This window comes from Centruroides sculpturatus, unplaced genomic scaffold (genome assembly GCF_000671375.1).
Source record: "Centruroides sculpturatus isolate CEXI.00-Female unplaced genomic scaffold, Cexi_2.0 scaffold644, whole genome shotgun sequence".
In the NCBI taxonomy this organism is placed as follows: domain Eukaryota; kingdom Metazoa; phylum Arthropoda; class Arachnida; order Scorpiones; family Buthidae; genus Centruroides; species Centruroides sculpturatus.
Genome location: NW_019385082.1, coordinates 369,279 through 379,693, shown reverse-complemented (window position 1 = coordinate 379,693; position 10,415 = coordinate 369,279). Strand labels below are relative to the sequence as shown.

At 34.3% G+C, this 10,415-nt stretch overlaps 1 long non-coding RNA gene across 1 annotated transcript; it reads left to right on the top strand.

The window, feature by feature from the left end:
• The first annotated feature begins 6,726 nt into the window (after positions 1-6,726).
• Positions 6,727-10,213, top strand: LOC111634382. Its single transcript, XR_002758194.1, has 3 exons — positions 6,727-6,888; positions 9,722-9,755; positions 10,035-10,213. It is a non-coding gene; the product is annotated as an uncharacterized LOC111634382 (long non-coding RNA).
• The last annotated feature ends 202 nt before the right edge of the window (positions 10,214-10,415 follow it).

Genomic DNA, 10,415 nt, shown 5'->3' with positions numbered 1-10,415 from the left:
CTTCTACATCGTCTAGGCTTTTGATGACTTCCTTATGCAGAAAGTCCCATCAACTTCAACCCGATATTTTTCCGTTCGATCTATCTTCCTTATCCCCGAGAGAAACGGGAGTCAACAGTTGTAGGCATCGACGGCGCGTGGACAAAGAGAACTAGCCGGGCAAGGCCTTCGAATTTGGTTTGCTCCAGGCTAAAGTCACAATTAGAGAGAGAGGAGACGAGGTCTAAGGTTCAGGTCCGGAGTAATCCCCTATATCGCCATTACTGGCGTTAGCGGCGTCTACCTTCCTGGATACTCTGCGTATTTCGGGTTGAGGAAGAATCTGAATTGATTCCGATCGAACGACGGTTGCTGTTTGAAAACCCTCAAGTCGATTTTAAAATAAATCCTCCGTTTACAAGCGAGATCCCCTTTTTTTGTGTGACTCATTAGGTCATCGACAAAGAAGTCTACCAAGACGCCTCTGAGTATATTCATATTAATTTTATACAAACTGTCAAACTACATAGATTTACGAGGGTATAGATATTCTTCGTTTCACTGGTGACGTCTATCAAGTTAGAAGTTACTGTCGCGAGGGAAACTACAGAATATACTGGCCACCCGCCGATTGTTTGCACTATAATAGTCAAACGCCCGGATTCTCGAAGCAAATCGACGATTCACCAATGACGTACAGTACATAAATGGTGATGAAACGGTCCGAAAGATCGGGGAGATTACGCCATCCTATCTTCGACGGTTCGTACTTTAATAATTTTTCTACGCCCGAGGTTGTATAGAAGGTGAATAAAACCAATAACGAAACATATGCTACCTCTCGCATACCTTTTTTCTTAGACGTTTTAAGACCATCATTCCTCTCTAAAAAGTTTTGTTATTGTATACGCACACATATATACACAGATATATACACCCATGCACATGCATACACACACATGCAATATCATTGATGATCATCGTGGAAACGGGTATACAGCTGCAATATAACCGAACAATCAAGCAATAAGTACGGTACGTATCTCTAAATTGTTATATGCTTTATCTACATAAATTTAGTTAAATTACTTTCTTTTAATAACTTTCTGGTAAGGTATTCACTTCAATTAATTATCTCGAACTCATGTTTGTTATATCCTTTCCCCTTGTTACTCCCTATTGTGCAACATGTAAATTTCTGTACTCTGCAACGTTTCACATCGGACGGAGAACAAGAGGGAAAATAGTTATCATCGCATCCGTGGACAAGTCGATATGATTATATGCCTTTACAGTCCCACAAGAAGCACTTTCTAATGAGTCCAATAATTGTTGATGGGGGACCTGTCGTTTTTGACGTCATCTTCGTGTTACTGATCGGGTAACTCGGCTAGGAGGAGAGGCTGCTCTCTCCTGGCGATGCCGTTCTGCTTGTGTAGGGAGCGACCCATTCTGGTTAATGCTGTCGTCTGGCAATAAATATGGATCTAACGTAGCGAATTCTAGGGGGATGCTGTGTGGATCCGATACATTACGGTGTTCTGGTTCTCTGCCGGGAATGGGGACGATTCCTTGACGGATTAGTTGCATTAGCTGCACTATGGTGGAGAATTGGAGTGTACGTACACTCTATGTTAAAAGTAATAGCGTGAGGACGCTCCAATCCTTTGACAACATGACAACTTTTACTTAAAAATAAAGGTTTTTAACAAGCTCTACATTAAAGGTAAGTGCTCCAAATAACGCCACCTAACTGAGATGATTTAAGATGTATTTGCAGCCTTCCCGTAGCCAAATTATAGCCACGACAGTATTAACATTTCTTACATAAAAATTATTATACAAATAAATACAGTATAGCCTCGATTATCCGACCCCCGATTAACCGACACTTCGGTTAACCGACCGTCCTGGTCGGAAAATTTTAAATGTCCGCTAGTGATGTGGCGCTACAATATTTGGCTATGTCTTGGCTACTTTAATATTATTTTTACATGTTTTAGCTGGCAACACTCATTCGACCATGAAAGGGAGCAAGTATTTAAACGAGTCTTAATTTTCTAATTTTTAACGATACAATAGCGACGATTATTATTTTAAAAAATTTTTGTTAGGCGTAACATCGATGAAAATTCAACGCGAAGTAGGTTAATAGCGATNGGTCGGATAATCGAGGCTCTACTGTAACACTACAATAAATTTATAATATTTATAAAATATTTTTATATTCTGCATTTCTATGCGTTTTACGTAAATAAACATATTTTTAAGAGATTATATTAATTAATAATAAACAATATTTTTTTTACAACTCAAGTTATCTTAAAAGTGTTACCATCCTGTTAAGGGGCCAGCTTATTATTTGTAGTCGTCATTTTATCGTGCATATCGATACTATTTTTATGCATGCAGAAAACTATTCTTAGTATTTTAGTAATAAATATATTTTATCCGTAGTTATATTCTGTAATTTCTACAGAGCGAAGTGTAAAGACTACAGCAGAATATCAAACGGTTCTAGGAACACTTTTGTTACTTCCGTACAATTTTTATTCACATAATTATCAACTTTATTATGTTTAATAATAGTAATAACGATAGATATATTTACCATAGAAGATTAAGAGTCTAAAAACTTTCAACAAAGTAACAAAAATAGTTGAAATTACAAAATTTTCTTCCCTCACTAACTGTTGTAAAAGAGTCGCTCCACTACGGATGACGTATATCCGGAATCTGGCAGGAAGTGGCTAAACCGGCTGTATGAGGTAACCTTATATTTTAGGACCTTGCACTTTAACCCGTTTTACAGTATTGAATGCTATGTTAAGTTCAAAGGAACTTTCCTAAATTTGTCTATCGGACTTCTGAGAAAAATTAGAAAGTGAAAGGCAATTCAATTTCAAATTTATTTTAACTTCAGATTTAAGAGTGGACGGTTCTATACTGTAGTACAGTGATTTTCAACCACTGTGCCGCGGCACTTTAGTATGCCGCGATATTTTTTAAGTGATCCGCCACTGGGAATACCCACACATAAGCGACGTCAAACAAGTAGTTCAATCGGTTCTACCATCCTAGGGAACCTTTTGAAATTGTAACCGGTGTTACCAATAACTGCCGCTAGTTACCAACGTGTTTAGATGTGACATAAATAACGAACGGCGTTTAAAGATCACTGTTGTGACGTCACCGGTTGTCCCGCGGTATTTACCGAAGTAAACGTGTGCCGCCAAATTTATAAATTATTAAAAGTGTAGCATGACGAAAAAAAGGTTGAGAATCACTCTTGTAGTACAAAAATGTTAAAGCGAACGTGTTTAAACATTACTAAAAAAATTAGTAATGCATGAAGTTGTTAAAAACTCAAATAACAACGACATTGGAATTCCTGATAGTAATTTATCAACCACAATAACAAATCACGAATCAATTTCGAAATTAGTCGATGATGCAAAACCTTCAGCATAACGTGCAATAATCTGTGTTTACGTCGATGTACTGTACAGTAGATAGAGCAGTTTTAATGTTCTTAATAAGTCTGAAACATATTACGAAGAGAGAACATTTTTTAATCGTTCTGCGCAATGAAAAATTACAATTTCTTTTTAACGAAAATGTAGTTAAACTAACTTGTATTTTAAGAAATAAATGTAAACCTCCTTAACCTCTTAAAGTTATAATTACCTTTCACTTAAATTACATGAATTAACGAAAATATTATGATAAAATAATAGCATACTTTATTTATCAGAAAGTGTGATTGTTATATAATGAAATTTCTTTATAGCGAATTCCTCCAGGATTTAAGGACTTTGTTGTGTAGAAGTTTTACTGTTATTCAGAATTTCTTGTATGTTTCATATATATTTATAGTATCAATCATTCATATAGTAGCCTAATAAAAGATTTTGAGAATAGTGGAGTTTCATTGAACGTTTAAAAAGAAGAAGACGTTTCGGAAACTTGGACAAACTAAAACAAGGGAGAGGGGAAGTAAAAATTTGAAGAAAAATGAAGACGTAATTTATGGATAGCCCTCTAACATCTCAGAACTGCGAAGCCCAGAAGTGAAAAGGCATCGAATCTACGGGATATGGGTTTGATTAATTTTAGATTTTTTTACATGTAACAGAATAATTTTATTTTAACATATTATTATTATTATTATTATTATTATCCCCTAAGTTTAAAAGTTACAAAGGATAGATTAAAAATGATCACGTCATTTCCTGTTTCGCGAAAAAGAATCTGTCTAGATTTAACTCTTTTACGTTGTTAAATCAGAAATACAAAAGTTTGTGGAACTTCCAGACTTATCAGCTAAACAATCAATTTCTACAGACCAATTTTTCGAAAACGCTTGACAAGTGGTTGCTATTAATTGAACAGGGAGCTGGTTGTGTTTAGGATTACATGTTCAACAATTTTCATTCGAATCGGATACCCGAACGTGCGGCCCTCTCCTGTATATGAATCAGTTTATTACAAACAGATGTATAGGCCGAAAACAGTTGCTTTTCCCTACGCCGATAGTCGTAAACATCACGCTGACTTTTGATGTTTAATGCAATTAAAAAATTCCAAAAATTCGATTAATTCGCGTTTAATTCGATTTTGCAGCGATTTAAGCTCTTCTGTAGATCGATTGACTTTGTTTCAGCCAAAAAGTGTTTTTTTACCACTTCCGGGCCATAAATATTACGGTAAATACACCCCCTACCATCCTACAGCAAATATACGCAGTTAACTACATAATTGGCTAAAAACAATCAAACGGAAACTCCTTCTAAACGTTAATTGGCTATCTTCTGTCTTTGTTGACATTACTTTAACCAATCACACACTATAAATCGCCGCTGAAAGCCCCGCCTTCGACATTCGAAGTAAAATGTAAATAATCGCTAGAAATTCGCTTTTTTAATCCGTGTTTTAGCTCTAATTAGTTAATTTAACGTTCTTAGACAGTATTTAGGCGAGTAATCTTTATTTTGGGCCGTGAAGCTGTAAATTTTCCGGGAAAGTCGACTCCCCCGTGCCGTTATGTAATACGAGAAAATATGTAAATAATCGCTTGCAAAATTGCGTATTATAGTCGAATATTGTAAAAATAGTTTTAAAAAAAAACATAAAAATAATGTATAATATACATTATCTGGAAGAAAACTTTTGTGTTAACTTCGACCCTCAGATGACTCATCTACTCTTTTTCCAAAAGAGTAATTAGAGACGTAGTGTAATTAATGGCAATAAATTCCTCCTGCTCTTTCTAGAACACTGCGGTTTGTTTTGTTTACATTTTTAAAAAGACAGATGTGTGGTGAGTAAAGTACAAAATTCATCAATCTGTTTAAATTAATTATTATTATTATTTTTTTGAAAAGTTTAAAATTTAAGTATTATTTTAAATTGGTATTATACAGAAAATTGAACATTCGTAATCTGTAATTTGTTTGTAATTAAAAACAGGAAGTAGATTGAATCTAACGCGATTTTCGAGTGAGATATCGTAATTTAAAAAATTACAGTAATACCTCGACTTACGCTATTCCGACTTACGCAAACCCGGAGTTACGCGACTTTCAAATCTCGTCGATTCGTCTTTTGTTTGAGCGCCACGCAATCCTTGATTACTCACTCCCCCCACACTATTGTTCGGCTTACATGTTCGGATGTGTCGCGCGGAATCCACACATAGCTACAATTTATTTTGTGCTATTTATTTCTGTGTTTGTTATATCTACGGAGACTCGAGAGACTCTACTATGTCATCCAAACGAAGTAGAACTAATTCTTCTGCATCAAACAAGAAAAGAAAAATTTTATCTTTGGAATGTAAAGTTAACATTGGGTATGTTCGTAAATTCAAACGAGTTAAACAAAAATGAAGTCATCGTTATTCCTATTTCGTTAGACTTTTCGAACGATTCGTTACTAACGCGTTTAACTCGTTAGACTTTACGAACATACCCATTATTAAAGACTTCGAAACAGAAATGGAAATTTGTGAATTGGCAAAGAAGTTTGATCTACCGGAATCGTCGGTCAGAACAATTATAAAAGGCAAAGAAAAAATTCTCGAAGGTGTGAAAAATGCTCAATCTTTAAATTCAAGCATCATTCGTAAACGTCACAGTATTATCGCTGAGATGGAAACAATGTTAAAATTATGGCGTAATAATCAAGTAAATTTGAAAAATTCTAAAATAATATAGGCCTAATTTGTTATACATACGTATTGTCTAAGATTTTATTAGACATTTTTTTCTAAATTATTGTTTTCTTTAGTCTTCATATGCGAAATTATACCCTGACTTACGCGGTTACCGCTCGGTCCCACCTATCGCGTAAGTTCGGGGTATTACTGTATCATAAAATTCATTTTTTGTTTGTTTATTTTTTTAAAGCCCATCCCAGTAAAGGTTAACATATCCGACTTTCGGCTGTACTGTACGTGGATATGTTATGTAAATTTCTTGAATGTCACCAACTTTTTAATATTTTCTTAAAGATTTAGAATTTTAAAAATCTTTCCCTATCCCATCGAAGTGGACCCTATTTTTTAAATGCAGGGAAACTTCCTTAATTATGGGTCCAATCGTTGAGAGGTTTCCTTTTTGTTAAGGAATTTATTCCTGGAAAAGATTTAGACCACGTGTGGAAACGAAACAAAAGAAACACAAGTATTGGATTGGACTGGTCAAAGCACTCGCCTTGTGTGGACAAATACAGTACTATTTTTGTTTTTCTAGGTTAAAGAAGACTCTCGAATAAAGAAAAATGGAATTTATCTTTTCTAGTAAATAAAAATGAAGAAAAAAGAAGGAACTTCCGAATAAAAAAAGCTAAAATTACAGTGAAAGAATCTTCGAAAGCGAGGTAAAAAGGGACGAACTCGAAACACGTTTTGTAAGTAGTCGCGATTTCCTTATCTTTTACATCCATAATTCTAGTAATTAGTTCTAACAGTTAGACAGAGTCATGAAGCAAAGTTTAATATTCTATAGATTTAATATTTACCTCATCAACACTAAAAACTGAAATATCGTCCATAATTCTGTGAGATATTTATATTTTATTCAGACTTAATTGCATTTATTTATTTTTTATCGTCTAATTAGTCAATTTATATTTAACTTTTTAAAAGCTTTGAGAATAAGAAAACAATAAATGTCATATTGTTCATTTAAAATTATCGACTACATTTAAATTAAACGAATTTAGTACATAAAAATTATCTTAAATTAGATAAATACTAGAAATTCCCCCATCAAGCATGATTGAATGCTTTTGATGAGAAGGTAGATATTGAAGCTAATGGATTCGTTGGATCGTTATTACTTATTGGATTATAGAACGTCACAGGGTCACGCCGAAAATATTTTATTTTTTAAATTTCTTATAGAAGTGATACAATGCGGCTATGTCTTTTTAAGGTTTAAATTTTAAATTTAATAAAGTAAGTTTAAAATAGACCATCTTCAAAAATATTTAAAAGTGTAACCAAACGCAAATCCCTTGTTAAGCTTGAACAAAATGAGGTCACTGACGTCACTGCAACGGAAGTGCTATCGCCTATCCCAAATCGATAAAACGTTTATTCTATAGCTAATATTTTCCGCAAAATAGATAGCCTGTATTTTCCGCCTGAACATAAAACGAATATAATCAAAATTTCATCTGGAGGTGCGTGAAAAAAGTTTCTCTGTTATTATTGACGTCCTTTTCTTTACTTTCAACCTTGTGTAGTTCTGACCTTGATAACAGTTCGAAGTCATTGTTACGAATGGACATAAATGTAGACCTAATGACGTCATAGAAGCGGTGTATGGACTAAACGGAATACATTATAGTGTTATATTTTTGTGATAATCATTTAAATTGATACCTTTTTTCTACTTTAAAAAAATGTATTTTTTTGTATATACGAATGTTCGTGTGAATATGTGTGGGGCAAGATTTCGTTTACCCTGTTTGAACTTTAATAATTCCTTTGCTTTCTCTAGAAATTTTTTGAAGTTTTCAGGTAGGTTTGTGTATTAGCTTTGATTCTATACAATTTTGGTCTTTAAAACGGGGGTCGTGTTATATCTCCAGTAGAATGAACGGTAAGAATCAAGTGTTGCCTAAAGGGGGCGGGAACCCCCCACAGTGTCGACCCCCCTGTGCGATCAAATAATGTCTAATGAACCATACCCCTACGGGCGACACATACAAAATACATCGGTGAAAGACCGAATATTTGGTTATATTATTATACATTCGAACAATTGCCGGTGTATGTCGACAAGCACAGATAAGCTTTGGTGGAAGTCGAAACGACACCCGAGAAGCCAATGTCGAAAGAGAGGCGACAGTCTGTCGCCAAATCCTTTGTGGATAGTCGGAGGTAGGACACGGTCGTACCTCTTTTTCCGGCAACGGTTAGGTGGAAACTGCCCATTTTGTCACTGGATGGCGTTTTTGTTCTTTTGATCCCGTGTAGTGGGGATCTGTTTGTCAAGTCAAGTGGTAGAGGATGAGAGAAGTTGTCGTTTATACTACGTTCGCACACAATCCACGACTCACTTCGATCTCGATTTACCTACAAACTGGATTGTGACTGTCGCTAGTCGAACGTCGTGCTGTTCGCACAGGCAGTCCGCTCGAGAAGAACCTGGCTATTACACGCGATCATAAAACTGACGTAACTACACGGTAAGTCACAAACACCAACAAACAAAATGGAAGTTTTGGTTATAAATAAATACTTTTTATTGCCATACATATAATAATAGACAGATATCGTCGTCTCTCCAGATGTCTTTTTTATTTCTCTGTCGATAGCCCGACACGTGTTCCGCAGCCATCTTGTATTTTCTCGCGCGCGTGGGATTGTGGGATCTCCCTTATGACTGGATATAGTTTCGAGAACTCTCTCCAGTCGATCGAGATTGAAACGGTCAAGAGCGTTCGCACCACGGAACACTCTCCGACCTTAGTCATAATCTAGATCGAAATGCTCGGTGCGAACGGGGTATTAGGCGTCGGTGATATCCGAATAAAAGACACCATTAACAGATTCGTCCGTAATCGCGTAGTAACGTAATCAGTTCGTAATTTGTAAAAAAAAGTTACTTTCCATATTTGAGATTTCTTCTCAAGAAATGTCGCTGAGAGAAGCAGCTGCAGCTAATTCGAAAAATAGAGGGCAAGGCTATACACGCTGTCATTGCAAAAAGAAGTGTTCCACGAATAAATGCAGTTATAAAAGCAAAGGACTCTTGTGCAATTCAAAGTTCAATTCAATTCACAATATTTTAAGTTGTTGCAATAAATAAGATTGTATAACGTTAATCACATAATTTATGTGTAAGTTTATTATCGTATTATTTTCTTTTGTGATTAAGAATGGTTTTAGGTTCAACAGTTTATTTACATGTGCTGTTACTTAATTAATTAAGCTTTCTCCTATTTTGACATATTAAAAGTTGCATTTTTGTCTTAATGTAATAAAAATACTTTTATTCAACGTTCACCATCAGTGCATACTGAATGTCGACATTTGCCGGTGTAAGTGAGAAACAATGATATTTAGCAAATATTTCGTACATACACGAAACGACTGTGAATGCTGACATTCACCTGAGAATGATGACATTCGCCAGATATCGGTCATTCACAGTAACATATATATAAAATTCAATCCTATTTTAAAAATTAAGCTTTTTGCAATTTTATAATTAAAAACTTTTTATAACAGGTGGCGGCACACACGCAGATTTAAATGCTGCTGGGTAAGTTAAGCAACTCGTTGCTGAATTTTTTAATGAATTAATTAAAAATGCTTTCAATAACTTTTATTAATATGATTATAGTTGAGGTTCGAATACCAGAGTGATTTTTGAAAAATTTATTCTAATTTAACTAAATGTGTACACTGTAAATATTATACAACTTCTCTTTATTTATTTATTTTAAAAGATTTAGCGTAGAAATTAGAAACTTTAATTACTGTAGAATATACATTGAATATGAATTTGTGTGATATTTAAGTGTTTTATTTTTCCATTTAGCTAATTTTCACCCTCAAAATACAGAAAACAATCTACAAAAAAAAAGGAATGAAATTCAATCCTGCAAGAATGAATTCCACAGTTTACGCTAAAAAAAATTTGTATTTTACAGACTTGAACGTTTTGAAATTTTTTTTTATACGAAACGTGTTATAAAGGAAGTATCCTTTTTATTTGAATCGGACATATTATACAATTCTACATTTAACAATACGAATATGAATAAAATATTCTAAAGTTAAAAGGTCATATAAAATAAATTTTATAAAATTTAATTTAATAAGTGTTGTTTACTTTCAGCTGTTCTTTGGGTGAAACACAAAGTTCGGAAGAAAATATTGTATATTAGATACGGTTTTACTTACACCGATGCTCGTCATT